Raw genomic sequence first — 26,833 nt, 5'->3', positions numbered from 1 at the left:
TTGCATAGTGGACATTGTGTTGATGATCACTGATCACATCAGGACACCAGAAAGTCTGACGGCCAGTGTTTTGTTAAGTTCATCAAACTCTGGACCAGGTTATTTTGTAGTTTATATGTTTGATTTTAAGTTTGTTCTAGGCCTTGGTTTCTTTGTCTTTGTTCTTTTTCCCTCCCTTTTAAACATTATTTTAAGCTTTATAGACATCAGATGATGTTCGGTAGCATGCACACACACATGCACGCGTGCAGACACACACACACACACACACACACACACACACACACATTTCTTACTGATATGCTCCTCTAAAACCCATGGCCCTAGTGTTCATTTGTCATGGCTTGCAGGATCCCTCCAGTCTCTGTTCTATCTTCTCTCATCTTCCAGGTAAGACTGAACCCACTGGGCTTCCTCAAGTTGCTCCTGATTAGTATATATACACCAATTTATTTTCATGCTTTTGTCACACGGATCAAGAGAAAATGGGCTGAAATTCTTCAATAGATTAGGTCAGAGCAAAACAAGGGCACAGAGAAAGAAAGAAGAATGTCTCCTCCCCTGCTGCAGGGTCAAAGGAACACTGGAATTTCTGTTGTCACCCCTCTTGTGAAGGGAAGGGGAGCAGGAGCCCTGAGAAGGCAAATGGCCTTGGAGTTGGTACTACCATCAAGCTGCTGAAGCCAAGTCACCCTACACCTTGCCAAGGTTGGGACTTCTCATTACTCAACACATTTCCTTAGTGTTAAAGCAAAGTAAGTCTTACTGCCACATCACAAGTCATAACTGACTCACTGATAGGAGCTCAGGAAAATGAGGCCCAAGTACACAAAGCAGCTAGCCTGAGCTGAAAACTCTGGAGGCATACTTAGAAGCCAGATTTGACTCTGAAGACCTTGTTTGCTTAAGAGACCTAGTTCCTGAAGGGATAGGGGGTTCCAGATTTCCTTCCAGATTGGTGCTGCCTAAAACCTGGTGGCTGAGGCTCAAAAATGATTCCAAAGACTTTCTAAGCATCCATGAAGTTAATGCTGAAAAAGTTGTGCTTGAAAATATTTACTTTTAAAGTAAACGAAGAAAAAAATAAAGATGCCTCCTTGAAGATATCTTACTAATCTCAAGAAAAAACAATAACAAAGGAAAAAAAAACAGGTAAAAAAATTAAAGAGAGAGCTGTATAACCCTGCAAATTAAAATGCCTTGATTCCCACAGTGCTCCTCCTGTGCCTGTCTGCAAGTCCATCCTGGCCAGGCATTTTCTTAATCTGAATGAAATGGGAGCTCATGCAAAACCAATTGGGATTACCATCCAAGTCTGACTGTGCAGCAATGGCCCTGGCCCCAGGCCCAGGCAGGCTCCATCTGCAGCTGGGTGGTGCCCTGGAGTGGGAGCAGAGAGTGATACTGAGCCCTGGCTACTCTCCAGCCTGCTCAGGCCATAAGCAGGAGCAGGCTCCCATGGGGAATGCCTGTGGAACTAAGTCCCATACAGTGCCCTTGGTCTGATCCTCAAAGGAAATAAGATTCAGTGCCCCAGTAATCTTCTTTATCATTTAGTTCCAACTTCCCTGCTTCTTAGAATGAGATGAATGCCTTGGATGTAGTGGACATCAGAGGTGACCTGGGTAGGGGCAGAGCAGCAGATGAGGAAAAGGAAAGGACACATCAATGGAAACACTTTCAAGCCTGGCCTTTGCTACCCCCACCTTCTGCTCTCTGCTAGATCGGGAGTGCATCAGGGGAGACATTCCTCCCTCACCCCACCCTAATCCACAGCTTTCCACACAACAGGAAGGAAAGCACTCATTTTCCATTTTCTGAAAGTCTGTCTCATAAGACATGGCTAAAAGAAGTTTATGATGGAATCTGCTGAATGGTTGAAGGATAATCCTAAAGCTAAGGTAGGATGGACTGGCTCTTAGGCTGTTACATGGGACAAATAACAAGAATTGCTCCTTTTTTGAGTGGCTACTGTGCCTTAGACATTGGTATCTTATAACTCCATAAAGTGTGCATTACTATTGTCCCTAAGAGGAACAAAAGAGCTATAACTTGTTCAAGGTCCGACTTCTAGAGAATGGCATGGCCTAGATCCACACCAGAGTCTAGCTGATTACAGTGTCCATATTTCTATTGGTTTATAGGCTAAGCCCTGTTCTCCCCAAGAACAGGGCCATCTCGCTGATGGAAGCCTGCATCTTTCCATGGAGCTCAAGCAGCCTATGTTAAGTCATCATGCCCTCGGGTGTGGTGAAGGAACCATGTCTTTATTCACCACAGCTCTTTGGGGAGAGGAATGTGCATATAAATGAGATGCTGATGTAAATTTTCAAAATAATGAGCCCTTATGTTTCAGTTTTATACCTTGCAAAGCATTCTTAAATAACACTGTCTCATCTGATGGTTGTAAAATTTTTATATTGTTACCTGCCAGCATAATTATTCTCATTATACTGATGAAGCAACCTAGAGGGGAGCTGTTCTGAGTCTTGCCCAAAGTCCAGTGGTAAATCAATGTCAGACCTGTCTGGAGCCCAGTTCTCCTGATTGCTGGCTCAGTGCTTGCCTCATAGCTCCTCAGATTTTTCAAATATCTTTTAAGAGATTCTGTATGAAAAAGTATTTAAAATGAGACCAGCAGCTGGGCCAAGGTAAGAAACGTGAGGTGGGAACAGGAAGAAACGTGCTTCTTTGTAAAATAGTACTGAGAACTCCCTGAACATGAGTGTCACCCATAGTCCTAGTTATGCTTTTTATAAATGATCCAGAGGGGGCAGCAGGAAAGTTTGCAGGTGATTCTAAATCTCAGGGATACTAAGAAGCCAATGAACAATGGAACTGAATCACAGAAAGATGTTCTACGTTTGTGGTGTTGATGATGAGGAAGAACTGTCACAGGAGCAAAGAAGTCGGGGATTCTAGCTCTCTTGGGGCAGAGTTCACACCTGTCATGCTCCTCACGTCCCTAAGACATGGTCAGCACTAAGTAGTTGATGAATAGACAAAAACTAAATTCTACCATGAGCAGCTAGATGATCAGGGAAGAAGCAGGATCAGGGAATAGGGCCTCCGTACCACTTTGGACTTCCACTATTTCAGGGAAGCCAATGAAATATTGGCCAGCATCCCAATGGGATTTCAAAAGCAAATGGACCAACACAGCCATCATCTTATCTAACTTCATGAATGGGAAATAGCACATTGACTCCAACCTCATAAGACAGAAGCATAATCCAGATATTTGTAACTCTGGAATAGCCCAGGCCATAAAAAAAAGTTTAAGATTGAAAAAACAAATTGCTAGTGGCTGTGTCAGTCATGAACACAGAAGCCACCATAAAGAGTGTGAAACAGCAGCTCCCACAAATAAGATGTGTTAGACTGCATGGTATATATGACACTTGTGGATCACCCAGGCAGTGGGAAGACATCACAACAACAACTGATGTTTTTTAAAGGTGGAGACTGTAAAGAGACCAATTGTGGGTCATGGATGTAAATTGGACTGCTTGGAAGGTGTTGTAAATTTCTGAAGTTGACACCAAGGAGGAAACCACATCCCAGTATTCTGGAAGGAGTGATTTACCTCATGCCTCTTTGTCACCTGCCACACATTTGTTGTACATTTGCCACTTCTAGGTCCATAGCAAGTTTCTGGTGAGGAAGCATGGGGAGTGTCAGCCCTGCCTTGAAGGTGGCCTGGACCGGAGGGCTCAGATTTCACACCATTAGAGCCAAGTAGCAGATATTACAGCAGAAGGTGCTCAAAGGCTTTTATTTGTTCTTCCTGAGAGGTCTGACCAACTGACTGGTATACAGCCAAGGGTGGTGAGTCCCACTCAAGCAAGGCCAACATGTAGTCTGCATGTGTACGGCAAATGACAGGGCAGCCAACATGGTGGGATTGACTAGGAGAGCCTGACTGAAAACATACAGAGTAACAGCAGATTTACTCAGAAACCACCTGAGGAAACACAGTCCCGTAGCTCTGTAAAAAGACTGATCCAAAGTAACCAAAGTAATGGCAATGACATAATATCCTAAAAGGGAGGTAAATTAAGAATATGAGGAAAAATGAAGTCAAGTGGTAAAATGTGGTCATCTTCCATCAGCTCTGTCCTGAGGAGACAGAGCAGTGGGGCAGACAAAGTGCCAGTGTGCTTTCTGTGATAGACAGGGAGTGGTGACCCTCTAGGCCTCATCTGAACAGCCATGGAATATTCTAGACCCACTGATGGACAACAGAAATATGTGAACCACAAATGTGGGCCAAATCTGTCATTCAAAATTTGGACACATAAAAAAGTAGATACATAAAAAAGACACAAGTAAAATTAATTTTAAAAATATATCTGCAGAATACATTTTATCTAACATGATGGATGATTCCCAAATATGATCCTATTAACATGTATACAAGAAGAATTGTTAATTAATATTTTATACTCTTGTTTCATAGGAAATCATCCAAACCCAGAGTGTATTTTACATGTGCAGCATATCTCAGTTGGTGTCAACCACCTTTTAGATATTCTCCACGTGGCTAAAGGCCACCATATTGAGCAGTACCATTCTAGACTGTTCTCTTCCTCATTCTGATTCTATGTTCATAGAGCAAACTGGCTAAGAATGTGCCTTACTGGATATCTCGCCTTGCCCCATGCCTGTCCCAGCACATCAGGGGCTCTAGGAGCCCTCCATCTCTAGCAGAAGATAGTGTGTCCTCTGTTCCATATGGCTTTGGTGCTCAGGGGTTGGAAGCACAAGCCAACTGTGACAGAACACGCAGCTACCTGGGCCTGGTTCTGACCTGGCCTACCACTCACCAGCCTCACTGGCACTTCCACACATTTTTTCCACACTTGGCCACACCTCCTGTACCGCAGAGCTCCCAATACTTTAGGGGTGGCAGTCAAAGATGTGACAACTGCTCACAGGAAGGCCCAGTCATTCGGAACAGCTGCTGTGGGAGCGGGTTCTTGGAGACTTCCAGCTGTGCCAAGTACTACTGCTGGGAGAAGCAGGGACTAGATGGCAATGGGTGCCCAGGGTCTCAGAGCAGCAGCTGGCCCCCAATTACATAGATGGACTACAATACTGACCAGTGATGAAGCCACCCTGGGTCTTAACAACTGAGTGTCATCCGTACCTGGTACACACAGGGCCTTCACTGGAGTATGTGCCGCATGACTCCCTACACATGCTTAGCCGGGACACGAGCACATACTGCTGTAGATACCTGGGCTTCCCCACTCACCTTCCCCAGGCAGTCTCCAGCCAGGATCTTCCTAGACAGCCAGCCCCTTCCTTCCAGTCCCTCTGGGCCCTTGCCCGTTCACTATTCAGCATGGCACCTATCTCCATCCCTGGCACGGTGAGTCTCTGTACTGCCAGGCAGACTGCTATTAAAACATCAGCAGGGTGGCCTCCGCAAAGGTCAGCCATCCAGGGAGCTCCTGGCAGCTGCTTGTTTGTTTATTGGAACATTATCTGGGATGGATGTTTATTTACATCCATTGAAGGGTTGAACAATAAATATCGTCTCCCAGTCGCAGGCAGATGCTTGCGCTAGAGCATTCTGGCTGCCGCCTTGCTTAGAATAATCTCCCTAATGAGCAAACAGTGCTATTCATCTCTAAAGACTCAGGCCACCCCTGTGCGCCCCCCTTCCTCACTCCCTGCACATCTCCCCAAACTTCCCTGTCAGGTGTGCTCCTAGGAATGTTCTGGGCTGGGCCTAGGTAGTAACAGAGGCAAGAGTGGGGACTTTTCTGCAGGGCGGGAAAATGAAACTGGAACTGAGGGTGCAGCGGACACAAAGGGAACCTGGAGGCCTGTCTCATAGCCACTCTGAAGTCCCCGTCTAGATAGCCAATGCAGAGACAAAACAGCTAGCGGACAGGGTGGGAAGATGGACAGGCCTCTGTCCCAGCCTGGGTGCTGGAGCTTAAGAAGGGGCACATCCACACGTGAGAGGCCACAGCTGGAGGGAGCCCCACACAGCCCGAAGGTGAAGCGGCTGCTGGGCCATGAAGTGCAGACCATTTCACAAAGTGGAGACTTTGTGAGGACAGGTAGGGTTCGGTGAGGTGCCTGAGGAGTGAGGTGAGGGAACCGGGCTTCACGACTCCACTCAGAAGGCTTGCGTGTGTGACTTCGGCTGGCCTAGCTGTACTGTCCTTGGGCTGGACTGAGGCAAAAGTAGTAATGACCAGTAAGAACTGGAATCTATGCTCTACACTGGTCAGGTGGAGACACCTAAGGGGCTATCTGAGTCCTAGGTAATTTTCTCAGTTGGCCCTCAAAGGTTCCTTGTATTGTAGTTCTGGTCTCTTTTCCCCAGCATCTTGCCACACAGGCTGAAGAAGTGGGGAACAGGAAGAATTAGAGCACCACTGAGTGTTGAAGGAAATTTTAGATCTAAGTTTACTATGGTTTGAACCATTACACACTCAGACACACTAGCAAACATGCACAAGCACAGAAGAGCACACACATTTACTTGTGTTCTCTCCCACTTAAAATCCCCTCTTCTCTCCCCTGGCACCTCCTGTCTCCCTTACCTGCTCCTCATTTTCTTTTCCCATCGCACCTATCACCTTCTAGTATATTCTATAAGGCATGCATTTGTTATGGTTATTGTCTGTCTCTCTTGCCAGAATGCAAATGCCACAGGGAAGAAATCATTATCAAGGGGTGTATCTCAAACCCTTGAACCACAGAACAGAGTGGGCACTTAGATACTGAATGAATGAATGAATGAATGAATGAATGAATGAATGAATGAATGGGAACACCCAGCATACTCATTAGCACTGTCATTCATCCTCAGGAGGTGGGGCTTCCTTAATTTATAGTGATGGAACCAGACCTCTTTCACTATCAGTGTGGACCCTACAACATGCCATGGCCATCTCCCTGCCTTGAGTACCAGGTCTGGAATAAGAGACTGGACCTGCTTCTGTGCTCATGCTGTTGGAGCTGCCCCAGAAGAGCGCAATGAAGGCACTTTGTTTTTATTTCCTGATTCCAGCCAGGAGAAAGAAGATGCAAAACGAACACCAAGACTGTAAATAGAAATTAATTAGGCATTGCATGTGCACAAATCTTAGGCTATGTTACCAAACACTGCTGGGACAATCAGTCCCTTCGGGGCTCCTATTACACACATTTGCAAAGCTGAATGATGATTTCTAGGCTGCCTTTAGGGCTTCTTGCCATGCATTGTTCAAATCAATGAAATCAGGGGCAATGGCCTCTTAACCTCCCCCACCTTCCTGGGTGATGACAAAGAACATGTTAAACTGCAGAAGACAGGGCTGCTGGAGACATAAAAAGGGAAGTCAACATGGTTGACATGAAGCAAGGGCTAAAAAAATTTTGGAGCCACATATTTCAAAGACAGACTATTTTAAAAATCACTTCTTGGATTGCACTTGTCATAGAGACACTTTGGGAGTCTGTGCACTAGAGTTATAGGTTTGAAATTGGGCCATGTCAACCCCCTTGGCCCCTTAGTCTTGAGTAAGAGTCGTCCCTTACTCAAGTAACTTCAAAACCTTGGTAGAGCATTTCTAATGTTCTGGCCAGAAAGGAGATTGGACAGGCAGCTCCGGCTTCCAGGAAAACAAGCACAAATGAATAGACAGTTAATTCACCACCTGCCACCAGCCAGGTACCATGCCATGTGTTTTACACGCATCAGCTCCTTCTGGTGCCTGGCAGATGGACCATGTTCACCCACATTACAGAAGACCAGAGGCTGAGATGGGTGCACGGGCAGACCCCAAGTGGCTGAGCCCACAGGTGGGCAGTGGAAATCCTGCCTGTGACACTTAGATCAGTGACCTGAGCCAATCTACTGAACTTTCTAAGCATAACTTTGCTGATGTGAAGACTAGAAATAACACTAACAGATCTTCATCGTTATTATGTGAGTGTGATACTGTCCCAAGCAGGTAGAATCCTTAGCAGAGTGAGGGGTTAAGAGCTGTGTTTCAATAAATGTTAGCCATTACTACTGCACAATTACTACTGTTCAGATCAATGGATCTCCATGTCCCTGCCCATCGTTATTGGGAGTTATAGAAAAAGAGATTAGCTGGGTATGGTGGCACTCTCTATATCCCTGTGTTGGAGTTGCCTAGTTTGTAAGGTAGTGGGTGAAATGCCCTTGTATCAATGAGCCAAGCATGACAAGTTTGAACTAAGATTGGGCAATGTAGTGGCTTAGTGAGATCTTGTCTCAAAGTAAAAAAAAAAAAAAATTAAAAAGGGCTGGGAATGTAGTTCAGTACCAAAGTCCCGGGCTCAATCCCTAGTACTGGAAAAGAAGGAAGGGAGGAAAGGAGGGAAAAACAAAGAGAAGGAAGAAAGGAAGGAAGGAAGAAGTTGTTCACAGATTGGGCTCCAATATCTGATAAGGTCATTTGTGGACCAGAAAGAGAGCAGGGAGCCAGTGCCCACCCGGCTCGGGGCTACCTCAGGAGCAATGGTGGACAGGGCTAGGACACAGCATAGTAGAGAATGTTCCCATGAGTGAATTGGGCATTGCTGCAGGGATTGTTCTGGATACTGAGTCTGGTTGAACCCCGCAGTGACTCAGAAAAGGGGCCACTCCTAAGGATTTCGGGTGTGAGTGCTACACTCACCCTGGTGCTGATAGTCTGAATGTCATACAAGGAAGGGAGAGAGGCTTGCTCTCTGCTGCCCCTCCCTTTTGGCTCTGGCTGTTTTACTGGTTTTTTTTTTTTTTTTTTCCTCCATAAACTGTTGCCCTCTGCCATGTACTACTCTGCCTTGGAGCCAGATGAGTATGGACTGAAACCTCCACTAACTGTGAGCTAAATAGACCTTTCCTTCCTTAATTTTGGATTTTGGGTATTTTGTCCCAGCAATGAGAGACCCAAGTACCCAAGACAGGTGGAGAATCAAGGCCTCATGCCTCATCCACACATCTACTTCTGGGACTTTCCCAAGCCACCCTGCTCCTGCCCTCCCCGGCACAGGGAGGTACCGCTCTCCCCTACAACCCACACAGCTGCCACCAGGGCTCAGCGGGCTGCCAAGTGGAACACTCCCAGCACCTTGCACAGAGGTGCTGGGAAGGCGAGGTCAGCTGAGGTCAGCACCTCATTCATGCAGGCTACTCAGCAGGGCAGCCCAGGGAAGGCACACCTAGCCAAGCGAGAGGCCTTGGGAAAGCCAAAGCACCGGAAGTCCCAAGCTGCATGGACTCTTCTTTGAGTAGCCTCAGTGATTTCAGGAATCTGAAATGGTCAGGTCTGAACTCGTGTGGGAAGCTTTTAGCACAGAGCTGGGCACAAAGGGCAGACTCAGTGAGGGAGTGTTGACTGGAAGAGGAGAGGGCAACTTTCTGGGTTTCATCCCATGCAGGATCCCCCTGACTTCTCCCAGGTTTCCCCAGTCAGAGCTCACTTCTGAATCCCTACTCCCTCAGCCCAAGCCTCACCCCAGCCAGGGGTCATCGCCGCTGTCTCCCACTTGCTTTCTCTCCTCACTGCATGATGTCCACCTTCAGGCCATGTTTTACATGCTGTCACCACCCCCTAGGGCCTTCCTCCAGCCTTCCCCACAGCACAACACCCTACACTTTTCCACCAGACCCATATCCACAGGCCACTACCACCCTGGTCGTCCTCCCAGGCCTCAGAGCCCATCACACAGCTCTGCTCCGATGTCCTCACTCTTCTCCCTTTCCTGCAATGTCCTCACTGCTTCCCTTCAGCCGGTCCGTGTCCATGAGCCCTTCCTACACGGACCCTGGCAACTCCTGTCCAGGAAGATCTTTCTCCATAAAACCTGCCCACACTGGGCTGGGTGACAGCTTGGTTGTCTAAGTGCCTGACTGACAAGCACAAGGTCCCGAGTTTGATTCCTGGTACCACGTGCTGTGCTGGCTCTGGAACCATGAGTATGCCATTCCAGCCACCTGTAATCAGGTGTGGTGCTGCCAGATCTCCTGTAATCCCAGCACTGGCTAGGGTGGGGGTGAGACAGGTGGATCACTATGAGTTTGAGCTGCATAGGAGACCCTGCACCAAATAAATTAAAAAAGAAAAACAAAGCCCGCCCACACTGTCACCTCACTATAAGGTGTCCACCCACACTACACATGCAGTCACTCAAGGCTGAAGCCTTGCTTTCCCTCCTTACTTATAGCATGTTTTGTTTCTGCCACCGGAGGACAGACATCTGGAAGGCAGGGCTGTAGCAGGGGCTTACGAGCAGACTACGGAGCTTGCTACACCCCATTTCCTTTTCCTGAATTGACATTTGCCACCTCAGCTGCATGAGTCAGGTTTGTTTGGCGTCCTCAGCTGAAATAGGGTGCTCGGAATCCCCAGTTCAGACCCACCGTGAGGATCCCATCGGGCAGGAGATGCCCCTAGTCAAGAGTCTGGCACATGCTGGTAATAATGATATGTTTGTGAGGGTTAGTTAACATGCAACACGCTTGGTTAGTTAAAATGAGGTAAAAACTGAGATACCGGGATGATGGGGTAGGGGGTGTAGACTGGCACTACAGTGACCAATAAGTACGTGTGTTCTGTTTACAATGGGGAAAAGCTCAAAGGATCCTGGTGCCCTCAGACAGCCTCAGATGTTCTCCTAAGCTCCCCTCTCTTTGATGTCCTGCCTGAAGGGACCAACAGTCCTCCTCCTTACACCAAGGGCAGTAGCAGCCGCCAGCCTGAGATGGCTCCCATCTGTAGATATGCTTCCAAGCTGTCTGTGGGAGGTGCCAGGGGACCGACCACTGCTCAGCCCCTAAACGTTATTTGCCAATTTCCTTCACAAATGAATATCCTAGGGAGCATCAGACAAGCATGTGTTGCCCCGACAGCTGCTCTTTCCAATGAGCTCTGTTCAAGTCCTTTCCCTGCAACCTCATCAAGCTCCCAGGGCAACAGCCCTTCATGGAGTCAAGGTTTCCATCTGGGGACAGTGCGTGCGTGCGTGTGTGTGTGTGTGTGTGTGTGTGTGTGTGTGTGTGTGCATGCGTGTGTGCAGCAAGGAGTAGCCACTGTTCAGTGCAAAGGGCAGGGTGCAGGCTTCTGTAATGGTGAACACTGTTCCCTGAGCAAAGATAGGGAATGCCTTCCTTCAATGCTCATCCCAAGGACAAAGGATACCTCCTACCCCAGGAGGTATACCGGTCAGAACGGTGCCGGCTGGCTCTGGGCAGAATGACTGCGGACTTCCCTGAGACACTCTTGACCTGAGAAGCCCTGATACATGCACAGAGTCAAAATTTGCTTACTCACAGCAGGATCTCAAATTAGCCTGCCTCCTGGGCTATCCAGGGAGTTACTATGTATGGCCCAAGAGAGGCCAGGAAATCCCAGGGGATGCTTGTCGGTAACTGAAGACCCAGCTCAGGCATCGCTGAGGATTGCAGATTCTGTCTCTCTCTCATCGCCCATGGATCCCATGACCCCTTGTGCTCTGGCAGCCCTGCACATGCACCAGGAGTGTGCTGTTCATCGTGGGCCCAACTGCTCACTCAACTTGCCTTCCTACTTGCCCCTGTGCTTCTCAGGTAGAGGCTAAGCCTGACCTCTCTCCCCAAGCACATCAATGGAGTCGCTGACTGCAGTTGATGTTTTCTGGCTCCACAGCTGCAGTGGGCATCGATATATGTAAAAGTGGACATCACTGTGTGCCACAGTGAGAACCTCCAGCACCTCTTAGCACCAAATTACTGAAGCCTCTTGGAGGAGTGGCCCTCACCCAGTGCCATCTCACAGGCCATGAGTATAGCTTTGTATTTGTTCTCCCTAGTCTGCCTCCTGCACATCTGGCCCAGGACAACTACTGCCCACAGCTTACTTTTGGAGGCAGCAATCACTCCAGAACAGAAACACTTGGAATTATCATAAATGAACACCCAGGAATTCTTGAGGCATAGGGTAAGGCATATGAATGGTTCAGTCAGAAAATCTGCTCCCAAAAAATGCTATAAGGAAGGGCCTTCTTCAGGCTTAGAATTCTGGGGCTGAGAAGGGCGTCCCTGTCCCAGGATGACATCACCAGATAGAGCTGGCACGCACAGATGCAGGGAGCTGGGGGCTTCGGGGATGGAGGTTGTTTGGCTGTGATACCACAAAGGGTCTTTTGACCACTTTTTGTCTTCCCCCACCCTCACTGAGGGGCCTAAAGACGCCCTTCACAAGTCAGAAGGTGACCTCTGACTCCGGCAAGGGACAGGGTAGGACAGTAGGGAGGCGCCAGAGCTGAAAGGCCTCCAAGGGAAAATAATCATCCCACATGCCTTTATGGGATGCCAGAAGCATGCGGAGTTAATTGTAGAGAAATGAATTTTCGAATAAGATATTGGAAAACCATCTTCTCTGTCACTGGCCACAGTTATTATAATTATTTAAGTGACATCACCAAGGACTATGTGTTTCACAGCAATTGCTCTATTGATCTCACAGCTGGGAGGCACTGAGCGAAACCCACGGCCACCTTTTCTGGTCCTCTGGGAATTGCCTCTCCCCATGCTTCAGATGTGGAAACTGAGACCAGCGAGGAAGCCACAAAACCCACGACAGTCAGTGGTTGCATTATTAACATCAACCACCCATGTGCAAATATAACATGTTAATGTTATACTAACATATCAATAGCAATACATCTTACTGCCTGGGCAGCACTTACTCTGTTTTTAGGCTTGCCCAAGAAATTATATAGCATAGTTAAAAACAGGTTCTACGGGTGTAGTCAGGGCTTACAAGGGAATACATTTAATAAAGGATACATAATTTATAGGATTATTTTACAATGTGTACCCAAAGAGTCAAATGTAGAAGAGTATAAGAGATCTGTCTATATACCAGAGCCCTGAAGAATCCAGCTGAGGGCCTGGATCCCACGGCACTGTCCTGCATGAGTCTAGCTGGAGGCCTAGACCCCACGACAAGGCCTCATGCAAGTCTGTATCAAGGACTGGCACTGGGAAGGCCCGAAGGTCAGTGGTGGAAGCTAGAAAGTCTGTGCCAGCAGCCTGAGGGATCTGCACCCAAGCCAGGAAGTGATGCTCAAGTTAAAGCCCAGAGCTCCCTGGAAAAGAATAGCAGCCATTCTCAGCAACAGAGAGGACCTAGGCTCCTCCACTGATGGTAACAGTTGAGTCCATATCCGGAAAACCAGTGTGACAAGTGGCTCCAGGAAAATCAACAGTGAAGCATCTTCCCCTCCAGTTTTCTTTTTATACTATTAATAACAATCATCAGGTAGGCCCTTCCACACCCGGCACCTTGCTGATTCAGTTCAAAGGGTATTACAAGTTGACCATTAGTTAATTCACCACAACAGACTACTAACATGGGCTGCCAAAAACTAGCCACCTGTCTTCTGGGAAATGAATCAACTTCTATAAACCTTGGTTTCATTCATAAAGCACAAATAATAACAATATCCACATTTAGCTGACGTGGAGGTTTAATGAGTTACTATATGAAGTTCATTGAGCACATTATGTAGCACATAACCAGAGCTAACACAAAATTAGCAATTATCACAGGACACTCACTGAACCAGGCCACACTTACAGGAACCTGTGTTACAAGTTACACTACAGGTAAGGATGAAGGAAAGGCCCTCCTGCTTATCTCCACTGTGAAATTGGTAAGAGGATGAACGTTCTTGGTGATCTTGAGATAGGAACTGGACTTGGACCTATTTTTAGCTGGCTCTGGATGAGAAAAGGTGCAACCCATGGGTCCCACCTCTTCTCTCTTTACTGTATTCTGCATGCTCCAGTGCCTCTATCATTTTTCCTCCAGGCCATTAGCAATATTTAGCTGATCATGGATATGCAAAATCTTCTCATGAAATTCATTTAAGGTACTATTTAATGTATTTTGAAGACATATTGAAGGATAAACTTATTGAATGGTTGGGTTCTGGGACTTCAGGGAACTAGTTCTCATTCATCAACTATGTGGAACATGTCTTAGATTGCATGGTGTGTGGGAGGAAGACACCAAACACAGAGTCACAGTCAATCATTGTGGTTCTTATCTTGGTCTAACCTAAAGGCAGTGGGAATAGAGAGGAAGAGCAGAAACAGAAGCCAGTGGAGCTCCAACCTCAGTGACAACTCTGGATCGTCACACCTAGACAAGCAATGGTTGGACCAAGCAGTAAGCTGGGAGGAAAAATCCACATATGAGGTGTGGGAAAAACAAGTGAGTTTGAGATGTGCTAAATTTCAGGCAGAGGCACCACCAGCTCAAGGTCTGATTGCCTCTGGAGCCTCAGGACGGTGCTTGGGTTGAAAGTCATTGCTAAGGACAATATGCTCACTGTTATTCTAGAGAAGGACTGTGAAATCATGACATAGAAACATTTCCCAGAGCCATAATTAGGACCAGCATGCCAAGCTGACCCTCTTACTCCCTTCATTCTGTCGCACAAACACATACCATAGATTACAGAATACAAATCCAAAAAGTGCATGCAATAGAAAAGGACACCAAGTTGCATTTTCCCACTTTCCAGACAACCATGAGGGGCTCATTTAGTTGAAAAATAAGAGCTTTCTCCCATTTCCAATCCCTACAGCTCAAACAGCCTCCTCATGCTACCTAAGCTTACAAGTACAAGGGACGCAGAAGGGACACAGCTGGGCCAGTTCCTCCTCTTCCCTACCACCACCTCCTTGAGCTCTAGAAAACAAGGAGGTCTTCTTCAGGATATGAATCTAAAGCACAAAGATTCTGCCAAAGAGGGAGAGCTAGCTGATGGGGAAACAAAAAGCATGGTAGAGTAGGGCCACTGCCAGGAGGAATCTGAGCCCAGCGCAGACATAGCCTGCAGTAGGCTGCACGGCACTGCCAGGAACCCCTGGCCCCTAGGATTCATCCACAGAGTGACAGGGCCAGATGCTCTCTAATCCAGGTTAAAAAGTAGAATAAATACATACATAATTAATATTAACTAATTTCTTTGTAATAAATATTTGTTTTAATATATAAATTTGCTTTCATATAAACATTATATACAATTATGTTATAATTTACTATTATAAATTTATGTAATTAGTATATATTTATTATATAACACGTATTATATGCATGTTGTTAGCTCTGGTTCGTCCATCACAGGAGAGCATGCGGAGCCCAGTGAAAGCTTAATGAAGGAACAACAGAAGCCAGGATGATGAGATGCAGTGGAAGAGAGAAGGGAGTTGTCCAGAAACTAAAGAAAAGTGTCCTTAGGCAACACGACGGGCAATTTTATTGAGGACTGGTTCAGACTTCTTCGCAAAGTCAATACGTTTCAGAGTACAAATTACCTATCATTACAAGGGGAGGAAAATCCAGGGTTCTTTTCCCGCACTCACCTCGGCTTAAGAGCAAAGGATGCGCACTCTGAGGTGGGGTAGGTGGTTTGGTCCTCCTCCCCACAGACTTTCTCGTCCCATCTTCTGACTGCACCTCTGGTCACCTCATGCCAATGCCAGCCACCAGGGGTCGCTGGTTCCCTTCCTCTTAGGACCTGTCAAGGTGGGCCATAATCCTCAGGGAGAAAGAAGCGGGGCAACAGAAATAGGGGAGACAGGATGCAGGTGGGGAGCTGAGGGCTAGGGCACCTCAGGAGAGGCTGGGATTGTGCAGTTGTTACCTTCTTGGGCTCCGAAAGAGTCTTCACTGAGCCTTGACGTCACAGGACTGGTCCTGGGCCAGACCCTCTTGCCTCTGGGTCTACATATTGCAGTCCACTAACTGGTCTTATAACCGTTTGAAACCCCACCACAAGACAGGCCAGGAAAAGGCTTTGTAGGAATAATATTTTTCCTCCTTTGCCCAGCAGGACTTTTATAGGTCAGCTTGGTGTGTTGCAAAGAGAGACACAGAAGCATCAGCAACAAAATTGTCTCATCTCTCTTAACCTTCTTAATTTCTAACCAGGTAATTATTTCCTCAGCCTCCAGCAGGCTGTGGGTACTTTTCTTCCAGACACTGCATAAATAAGATATCAGATCTTCAAGAATTTTCCTCTACCCCCAACCATGTCACCTGTCTGATGGGACATTGTACTCTCTTCCTCTGTAACTGTCCCTTCCCTGACTTTTCCATTTGACACATAAAATGAGCAGGTGGCAGTACCTGGGAGGTGGGAGACACTTCTTTCCTGAGACCTCAGAAGCACAGGGTCAGGGGGTTCTCACACTGACCTCTGGGAAAATCATTTCCTCCACCACCAGGGTGGTCCATCACTGAACGTGCATTGAGCACCCACTTCATAAGATCTCTCTTAAAGGCACAGAAGACTCAAAGGGAAATTGGCTGGCTCCCAGCCTCGAGGCCTTCTTGTCTAAAACAACTAAGGTTTGCAGTACAAATCAAACAACATTTATTTTGCATTTACTTCACACCAAACCCAATAAGCACTGGTTGGATTAATAAGAGAGCCACAGTCCTCGTGAGGTAAGGAGGACAGTTATTTTTATTTATGGTCCATTTATAAATAAGCTTAAGAGTCACTGAGGCCAAATGACACACCAAAGCCAGACATAGCTAACAAGGGTGGAGTTCTGACCAGCTCTCTTTGCCTAACCCCCCACCCCACACCCAGCTCCTCCGCAGAGGCATGCACACACATGGCAGGCTGCATGTGGCATAGAGGGCAGGAATGGATAATTTAGAGGGTGAAGAGGGAGCTTCATAGAAGGGAGAAATTGAGCATTTGGTTCACATTTTTGTTTTTTTGTACTACTGGGTATTGAACCCAGGGCCTTCACACTGAGCTGCATTCTCAGTCCATTACATTTTTTTTTTAAATTTAGAGAATGGGATCTAAGTTGATATGTTGCCTACATTGGGCTTGAACTTGGTGATTCTCCTTCTTTTTTAAAAGAAGAATCACCTGCCTGGGTTAGGGAGGCAGGATCAGGGTAGATGGAGCGAAGTGCCAGGGGAGAGTGCTTGGATGTGGTCAGCACACGTGGCTTTAGGGACACGGCAAGGGGGAGCGCTGGGTAGCAGGCTGGATGCAAGAACAAGCATCCCTGGAACACTCTTTAGGGCACTGGGCTCAGCCCTGTAGGTCAAGTGGAATTGCTGGGTGTTTCAAGGGCAGCAAGGGACAGACCTGACCTTGTAAGATGGAGATAATATGCCGACATTACCCCCTCTCAACTTAGAGAACCTCCTATTAGACACTTGAAGATAAGCACTGTTAGTCCTCCAATGAAGATGAAGCCCCATTATCTCTAATAATTCGCATACAAAACAGTACTTCCCCATCATGAGCCTACCTACTATGTGTGGGAAGGTTACTACAGATGCTCTTTGCCTTACAATGGGGTTATCACCTGATTAAATCCATCACAAATTGAAAATATCCTAAGATAGAATGCATCTGATACACTTAACCTACTGGACACCACAGTGTAGCAACAGAATGCCCTTAGGAGTCATAGTTGTTTCCTCTTGGGATCAAGTGGCTACCTGGGAGCAATGGCCTGGCTACTGCTGTCCATCCTCACAAGAGGATCAGACTGGAGGTTGTTAGCTTAGGAATAGATAAAAACTCAAAATTTGAAATATGGATTCTACCAAGGGTGTGTCACTTTCACAGAATCATAGAATTGAAGATTCCTAAGTTGAACCATCATATATTGGGAACTACTCATATATTGGGTTGTTCTCATTCATCTCACTTTCTTGGAGTCAGCTTTGGTGTTTGGCCTAAGGGAACAACACATTTCTTTACAGCAAGCTCTCTAACTGGAGTTTTTGCAAAGCCTGAGATAATTAATATAAACTGAATCGACCAATTGTAGACTCTTGGAATGCTAGATTTAGGGATGGCATTTTATTTTCATACTCCCTAATTGCACTGCGATGGGGTAGGGACCCTAAACTCTCAACACCCAAGGCCGAGACATGAAAATACACTCTTGCATAAAAGCATTCACTGAACTCACGAGAATTTAGCACCTCGGACTTTTCAAAGGGTGTTTTATGGAAGTGTGTCTTTCAGCTGTGTAGTTTATAAAGTCCTTAGAATGCAGGCCTCCCAAAGATAAAGGACAAAAATTGAGTGCTTAATAACTATCCAAATGCATCTGACAACTGTAGTTCCATCTTGAGCCTTCTGCCTACACCATCTCACATAACATTCATTCTCTCCTAAGGGCCCTGATGCAAGGGACTGGGGGCGGGGGTGAGTAGGAAACCCCATTACCCAAGTATGCATCTTCGCAGTTCTACCAATTCCAAGTAAGATGATTAACTAGTGTGCTATACAACTGCTTGTTGCTTGTGCTTACATTATTATATAGTGTTGTGTTTGATTTAATTGGGTTGGGTGTAATTAGATTGGATTGGTTTTAATTGGTTTGGATTGGATTGGCTGAGATTAGCTTGGATTGGATTAGGTTTGATTTGAGTTGGTCAGATTGGATTGGATTAGGTCAGGCTTGCCTGCACTGGATCTACTGATCTGTGACTCAGTAGAGCTGGGTCCAATGCCTTCCTTGACTGCTTCTTTTCTGTGAGTCAATGTCTATTTGCTTGCTGCTTCAAGTCGGGTGTGGCAAGCGCAGAGTAGGGCAACAATGCAAAAGCTAGGACCACACTGCCTGCCCTGCTGCTTCAGGGACACTCCAGGCTTTTCCCTCCCCTATCTGGCCCAGGTTACTCAGTCCAGCAGCTACGGAAAGGGGTAGGGAAGAGAGCCAGGAGCAGGGAGCAGAGAGTAAGGAAGACATGCAGAGAGAAGGGCAGGCAGCTGAGGATGCAGGACAGAGATTCCCGCAAGGAGAACCTGACTCCTGGTAGGCTGTGATCTGTTTTCCCTGATGACCTGCGATAACCCAGTCAGTGAAACTCAAGGCTGAGCGGCTGGGACATAAGGCCACAGTGGAGGTAAGACACAGTCAGAAGTTGCTCTGCACACAAGGGGGCCTGCAGGTGCGGGGAGAAGGTGACAAGGTGACCTCTGAACAGTCGGGGGGGGGGAGGGGCAGGGCCTTACCTAGCCAGGCAGGTATACCACTCCTTCCCTTCTGAGTACTGCATTTGGGCTTAACCTTCTGGCAGCCCCATCTGCTCATTAAAAGGGAAATTGAGGCAGAAAAGCCCACAAGGTGGAGGCTTAAGCCAGGGAGTCGTATCAATCTACTATCCACTATCTCTCCCCAACCCTGCAGAAGGAGGGCTTCCTCCACTCTCCCAGACATTTGTCTCTCCTGTGCTCTTGACCAGAAAATAGGAAGGAAGAAGGAAGAGCAAGCCTTTTCAGAGCTTCTGCTTATCATCATGTGCTTTGTGTTCCTCTTTTCTTCTTCCCCACACTAACCTCATCTGGACCCAAAGGCAGAAATCTAATGCATCTGGGCTTGGAACAACAGGTGATCACAGTTGCTGCTACCCAGGGCCAGCAGGGCCTGGTCACTGGGGTGAGGATGTGTGTGTGTGTGTGTGTGTGTGTGTGTGTGTGTGTGTGACTGTCTGTCTGTCTGTCGGTCGGTCTGTTTGTCTGTGTTTGTCTGAATCTGCTCTTTAGTGTGGACGCTACGCTACATTGAATATTGCTTCTCCTTCTACTGCCAGTAGGTGGCAGAGCTGTGACAGGCCAGTGACTCCAGTCTTGAGGCATTTGGCCCTACACCACCAGTCAGAACTGGTCCAGCTGTGGGACGGAGAGAGGGAAGGCATGTGCACATGCACTCCAGTGTGACCCAGGTGGAGGTCCTGGGCTAGACAACCTGGAGGACAGTTGTGCCAGACTCTTCCACAACACCCTGTCCTTCCTCCCACTCTTTTCTATCCCTCTCTCTTCTTACTTTATCTGGCAACAGGAAAGCTCATCAATGTTTGCAAAGCATCCGCAGTATGGCTTTCAAACATAGGCATTAAATCCGCCCATGGAGACAGTTAAAATGCATTTTCTCAGGCTCCATCCACTCTAATTCTCCATCAGCAGAGCTGAGTTGGGGCCAAGGAACTTGCATTTCATATAAAGTGACTGGTCATGCCCAAGAAGCTCCAAACTGAGAAACAGAAAAGCATGCTACCTGAGTGCCTGAAAGGGGGGGGGTCCTCCTAGGCCTGTTCACAGGCCCCATGCAATCTGTAGCTCCCTGTGCCTTGTTCCTCCTCCTTAGCGCATCATTGCTGTCCTACACAATCTCGAAGGTCATTTCTCTGTTTATGCCAATTTCCCAGTGTTCTGAGGTTACTGGGTTTAATTTGCATTAAGGTTACATTGCCTGGAGCTGCCACCCTAACCTGCTTGCATGTCCCTCCTTCTCAGCTACCTGCAACTGTCCAGTCAAAGGACATGAGCGTATACCCATGACAAGCTCGGGAGACCAGGCATCTCACTCAAAAAGCAGCATAACATGAAATCCTCCCGAGGTGGTTGTGTGGTACTTCTAAGCCAGTAATACCCCCAAAGCTGAAAGCCTCAGTATCAGACAGCTAGGGAGCCCAGAATATGGTCCTGAACTGGGTGGCTGAAACAACAAAATTTATTCTCTCACAGTGTTGGAGGTTAGCAGTCTGAAGTCAAAGTGTCAACAGGGCCACACTTCTCTAAAGACCCCAGGGAAGAGTCTCTTGTTCTAGCTCCTGGCAACTGCTGGCAGTCCTTGGTGATCACTGGCTTGTGGCAGCATCCCTCTGATCTCTGCCTCCATGTTCACGTGGCACCTTCCCTGTGTCTTTGTCTAAATGTCCCCTTCTTCTCTCAAAAAGACAACCTACTCAGTGTGAATTCATTTGAACTTGATTTCATGCACAAAGATTCTACTTCTAAGTCAGGTCCCAAATGTGGGCACCAGAAAAGTTAGGGTTTCCACATCTCTTTTAGAAAGATGTGATGCATCATCCCACAACATCTCACCAGCCAAAGAGGCTGCGTTTACTTCTGACCTCCTGACGAGAAAGGAGAGCAGGGATGAGATGGAGATGTTCTTCCCCAAGTATGGTCCTGCCTTTTGGATTGAATGAAGGTGCTTCCTTCAGTGGCCATGGGGTAAAAGCCGCTGTGGCACAGCCCTTGGGCCCTCCTGGATTAGAAGAGGTTGGGCAGCCCAGCTGCGGGCAGCCCTGTGTTCCTGTGTTAGCAGTGTCACTTCTCCAGACCTGATGGGTCAGCACCTGAAGCGGTGGAGCCACCACTGTATTTAGCAAGCTGATTGGTGATCATAATGCTTTCTAGAGTTTGAGATGACTGCTGCAGGAGCAGGGGTCACAAGGGCGTCCCAGACAAGTGCCATGAGGAGATGTATAACTTCCTGCCAAAGTCTCCTGATTATGCACTCGATTCCCAATACAACCTTCCTTCCCCAGTTGCCCTTCCCCGCGGCTTTTCTTGAGCAGTGGAGGGCATCATGCCCCCACTCCCTCCATGATCCCTAAACTCCCCCAGCTCTACTCTCCCTCTCACCATCTCTTCTCACCTGGCTGCCCCCTCACAGGTGCCTGTGATGCTCTCACCTCCCTCCAGCTCTTTGTCTTGACAAAAAGGTGAACCTGACAGGAGTTGGTTAAGTTAACTCTGATCACACACAAAACAAACTGTTATTTTTCTATCTGCCAAGCTGCTGAAGGCAAGGATGTCAAAGCCAGGGTGTATGCAAACGTAAGAGCTACAGTTACCCTAGCGTGTCTGAGTTCTCGGCAGGCTTTAAAAAAAGAAATCATGGTCCAATTCCCAGGGAGATGCCAGTGACAACCTCTTGGATGCTTACTGGGCCAGCTGTGACAGTCTCCGTACACATTCCCTGACCCAGGGAATGAGCAGCTCACAAGAACAGCGGCTGTGGCTCACCCTTGGCATCTGCTCTGCACATTGCTCATCCCCAGGAAGGGCTTGTCCAAGCAGTGCAAAGCTGAAACATCGGTGCCTGTGCATTTGCTGTGCTGGCGCACACGAGCAGACGGACCTGCAGGTGGGCAGAGAGACAGGCAGGAGGCAGCCCTGGGGGACAGGTGCTGGAGTCTGGCAAGCATTTGAGTTAAGATTTTAAAGATATTTCAGTGACTGGAAGCGGGGAGGGGTAGAGTACTCAAAAGGGAGCCAAGGTGCTTGTGTTAGGCTGGGGTGGGTATGTGTGCAGGAGGCCAGCCTCTAAGGACTGCCCTGCTTGAGCTCACAGAGGAAAGGGAGCCATGTGGGGGAGCAGGAGGCAGAGGAAGCCCCCAGACTCTACCCCAGGAGGACGGTGGCCAGCGGCAAAGGGTCTGAGCAGGTCAGTTCTCAGTTTCCGTGCTGTTTTAAACCAACCTTTGAGCGAGGTACAATCATAGTAGCATCACTGTGAGAAAGAATGCAATCAGAAGAAATACAGCAAGGAAAACGGTTGCTAAAAGAACACCTGACAGGACTCTGGATATCTCTGCAGGCCGGTGCTTTGGTCTGAGACATTATTAGCCTTGAGTGTGGAAACCAGACAAAGGCTTGAGTTTCACATCCCTAAAAGGGCTGCCCAATTTATCTCCATTCTCCTAGATGTTGCATCAGGGGGCAAAGTGTGTGTGTGTGTGTGTGTGTGTGTGTGTGTGTATCACACAGCAAGAAGCTAGCGTGGCTGAACATCCTGAGCCACCGCTTCCAATCAGTGAGCGGCTCTCGTGCCATTTCAGCCTCTCAGGGCCACCTCTTGGTAGCCTCAAATCCCAAACAGTGCCTGTCCTTGGAAGACCTGAGTCATTCTGCCACTACTGCACTCCACTTAGTGGAAGCATCCATCTGCTCTTCACGAGTACCTTATGTGCCACATACACTTTTAAACTATTATGACTTGCTTCACTTTGGGGGTTAAAAGACCATCAGGCTACTCTGAAACAAGCAGAGATGCTCAGGAAGAACAGGACATCACGAACTCATAGATATTTCTGTTCGAAAGTCCAGCTTCCTATGACTGATAGATGGGTCTATTCAGACTACATAAGACAATTGATCCCTTATTGCTCTGGGATCCCCTCCAGACAATGTAAAACAGATCGTCCATAGGATTCGAAATGCAAGGTCAGGGAAGGACCCATTTATATTGGTGCATCCCCCTCTGGCACTGATGAAATATACTGGTAACATAATGTAAATTCATGGAGGGAAGAGATGTATAGAAGAGACTCATAACTCAGCTGGCCATTGAGCTGTGCTTCCCAGGAGCTCACCTTGTCCAGCCCTTCCTCCCTCTCACTCTCACCTGGCTGTAAATCACCCTCACACATGCCCTGCTGGGAGCCAGCACATGATTCATGGAACCCAATGGATGGATACCTGGGTACACACACAAAGCTCAGGGCAGGAGAAAGCCCTAGGGCTTGGGGACAAAGGCCACTGCAATGTTCCTTAGTATACCTAGTTGGCACTCGTTATGTTCCCAAGACTGCATGACTCCCTACTCCAAGTATCGGCTTCTCGTGCTCCTACCAACTGGGTCAAGTTGATCAATCCTGCAGCCTGAGATACTCAGTCCAGCAGGAGACAGCATGAAAGCATCTCCCTACTCAGGGGCCTGCCTTCCCCAAACAACCTCTCTTTTCTTTCTTTGTTCCTATGTTCCCTTCTCTTTGATTGCCCAGATCCTAGACTGGGGATTCATCCAAGTTTATCTATGCTTGGTGGGATAGAAGAGTTGGTAGTAGAAATAGCTACTTTTTACTTAGTAATTCATACTACATAAAGATAGGGGCATGCTGACGAACACTAATAGTGACCATGGTACTAGATGGTCCACTCTGTCTTAGTTTCACAAACTGGAATATGCAGGTATCCTCTCCTCTGACTCTTAGAATGGTGGAGAGTCTAGGCATTATCTCCTCAAGGCCCAGGAGAGCAAAAAGAACAAAGCTTTCAACAGCAAACCTCCAACCCAGGGCCTGACCTGGATCCCCCTGAGACCTCTCAGGACCACTGAAGGCCGACTCTTCCTCCACAGCAGGTCTGCTGAGTTCCCATGCTCTACAAGGGCTCTGCTAGCTAAAGTATCATTGTCGTAGCTACCTTCCTGGGCCATGGGGAATGCACCCCTGCTTGGCTACGAGATGGTACCATCCTTAGACTGTGACCATTCTTCCAGATTTTGAATAAGATCTGAACCCAAGATTGAGAAATCTGTGATACCATCTGTCAATCTCTCATGTTAGGAAAATACAGGGTTTTCTATTATTATTATTATTATTATTATTATTATTAATCTTTCAATGTATCTGTGGCTGTAGGACACACACTCCAACCAATGTGGGAGGAGTGCTTTATATAGCCAGGGTGCCCTCAAGCATACCATATGTGATTCTATATAAGGTACAAACTAATGCAGATGTGAATAATCCTAACATCTGCCTCAGGCCTGGGATGGTGCTGGAGCTGTGCTGAGCCACATGGAGGTAACCAGACAGGCAAACAATGTGTAACGAGGGCCTGGGAGAGATCTGTAATATTTCCAAAAATTAATTTCTCTCTAAAAAGTGAATGGAGAATCACAGACAAGTACATGAACTAGTAAAGTGTCAAGCAAGATGTTAAGGTTCTTTCAAGAGGAGACTGAAGCACATGGATGGAGCGGGATGAGGAGGAGACAAGCAGAGGAGGAGAACACAGAAGGGGGAGAAGGAGGAATGTGAGAGAAATGGGGTTTAGACGCTCAGGTCTGATACCATATGAAAATGTTCTTAGCAGATCTTCATTTCTTGGTAACGATCATTTCTTCTTTTATTTATTCTATTTTTATTACATCATGTAATCACTGTTTTACTTCATTCCCCCTCAGTGATAGACTGTGATAAGTCAAGTTGGTTGTTAATAATGCTACAATTTACCTAACAGATTTTGAGCTTGTAGTACAGCTTCATTAATATGTTTAATTTATCGTTACAATTCCTTCAGGTTAATGGTTTGAGAGTATGCTGGAGTTTAATCTGAGCAGTTATTATAAAGTGCTTGTTTCTCATTAAAATGTAGAACCAAGATATCCAAAATTTACTTAGGATAAACTGGCCAGAATAAATCTCCCTCTTCTTTGCACTGGGAAAGGAATTAGATTTGGCTATTAAAAATGCTACAAATTGGAGAGCCCCTTCAGATAAGTTGAAAGTCATTTTGCAGGATAAATGGTCTTTCCTCAGGGTGGATGGGAGGCATGCCTGAAGCCAGTTTATTCTAGAAGGATTCTCCAGGTGCTAAAGGGTAGTAGGGATATAGGACTATGGCTGAGAACTGAATTTTGCCATAATAGAAGCATCTAAGATGCCTGGAAAGAGTTCTGAATGCCAAGTGACAGGGAACAGAGTCTACTTGATGAGTCTTTCTCTGTTTCTCAGAAGATGAAAATCAACACACCACCTCTGACAGAGCACAAAACAGACACTAGCCTCCATTTCTTTACTTGGAACTCTGCCAGGGTCCCCTGACTGGCAGATTGCCAAAAACATTTTGTGCAGAAAATCAGACACCTGTCCCACCTGCCTTCACCTCCAGGGCTCTCAAACTCCCCAGAGACTTTCAGTTCCACCCGAGGGCTGAAGAAAGCAAAGGTCAGTCTGGTTCTGGCTTAACCACCAACTGCTCCAAGTGGCCTCTAGTGTGTGTAAAGCTCCCCCTGGATTGGGGGTGTGCACAAGCATGTTCAGAACTTCCAAGAAGTATCTAGGTGCCTGGCCATCTACAGTCAGTGGGTTTGTTAGTAACTGAAAGAGAACATGGAGTTCTTGCTATTTAATAACCTGGTGGCTCCTGTGGATGTGTCTCTGGCTCCCAAGGCAATGTCAGGAAGACAAGTGTTATTGGCTGAATGGTGTCCCCCAGGTTGATAAGGAGCCCTAACTGCAGTGCCTGTGAACACCACAATTGGGAAGTAGGATCTTTGCAGGCATAATCAAGAAAGATGAGGCTGTTAAGGTGGAATATAACCCGGTGTTAATGGCCTCCTTCTAAGAAGAAGAAAACGCCTTTGGAGAATGGAGGTGAACAGTGGGATGCAGGTACCAGCCACAGAGTGTCAGGGACAGCTGGTGAACCCAGAAGTCAGGGAAGGCCAAGGAAACACTGCGCTGCACCTAAAGTTGGGGGCTTTATATTTCTAGCCCCTAGAACTCTAACACAGGAATAAATTTGCAGTGTTTCAAGCCAGCCAGTTCAAGGTCCTTTGTCCTAGCATGTATAATTTCCTAGGAAACAATTACAACAAAGCCCTGCAGGTCCTGCCTGGAGGTTATATACAGTCTTGGAAAGGGGAGGGGCAGACGTGGGTCACAGGGAGACCCTGGCCTGTGCCAGTGTATGCCCCAGAAGCTGTCTTTGAGGACCAGCAGCCCTTTCCTGCCTCCCCTGCTCATTTCTCTTTTATTTTATAGACCTTGAAGTTAAGTACCTTTTGTTTGTTTATTTTTGGGGACAGGATCTCACTATGTAGCCCAGGAGCCTCAAACTCACAGCAGTCCTCTTGCCTCAGCCTCCGAAGAGCTGGCATTAAAGTCCTGATCATGAAATGCCTTTTGAGTGGTGAGATTTCTATGTTACCCTGACTGGGTCACAGGTGCCTGACACTTGCTTGCAGCTGTTCTGGTGTCTGCAGGGGTGTTTCTGAATGGATCAGCATGAGCGTGAGGAACACCGAGGTGGGGGATGGTCCAGCTCACTGCTGGCCTGAACAGAGCGAAAAGGAAGAGGAAGGTACAACTCCCCCTCTGCCTGACTGTTTTTAAGCAGGAACGTTGGTCATCTCCTGTCTTCAGCTTGGACTCAGACTAAAACTTCTTTGGTTCCCCAGCTTTCCAGGACAGATTTGGGGTCTCCATAAGCCACAGAATAATTTTTAGAATAAATGTATTCCTGTATATGA

General features: G+C 47.2%; 1 protein-coding gene across 1 annotated transcript in view; it reads right to left on the bottom strand.

The window, feature by feature from the left end:
• The window catches only part of Plxna4 (plexin A4), a 446,676-nt gene that overhangs the window by 156,829 nt on the left and 263,014 nt on the right, over window positions 1–26,833 (bottom strand). The window lies entirely within an intron of this gene.

This window comes from Octodon degus, unplaced genomic scaffold (assembly GCF_000260255.1).
Source record: "Octodon degus isolate 3935 unplaced genomic scaffold, OctDeg1.0 scaffold00015, whole genome shotgun sequence".
Taxonomy (NCBI): domain Eukaryota; kingdom Metazoa; phylum Chordata; class Mammalia; order Rodentia; family Octodontidae; genus Octodon; species Octodon degus.
The sequence above is the reverse complement of the archived record's forward strand: the minus strand, read 5'-3'. Positions and strand labels throughout refer to the sequence as shown.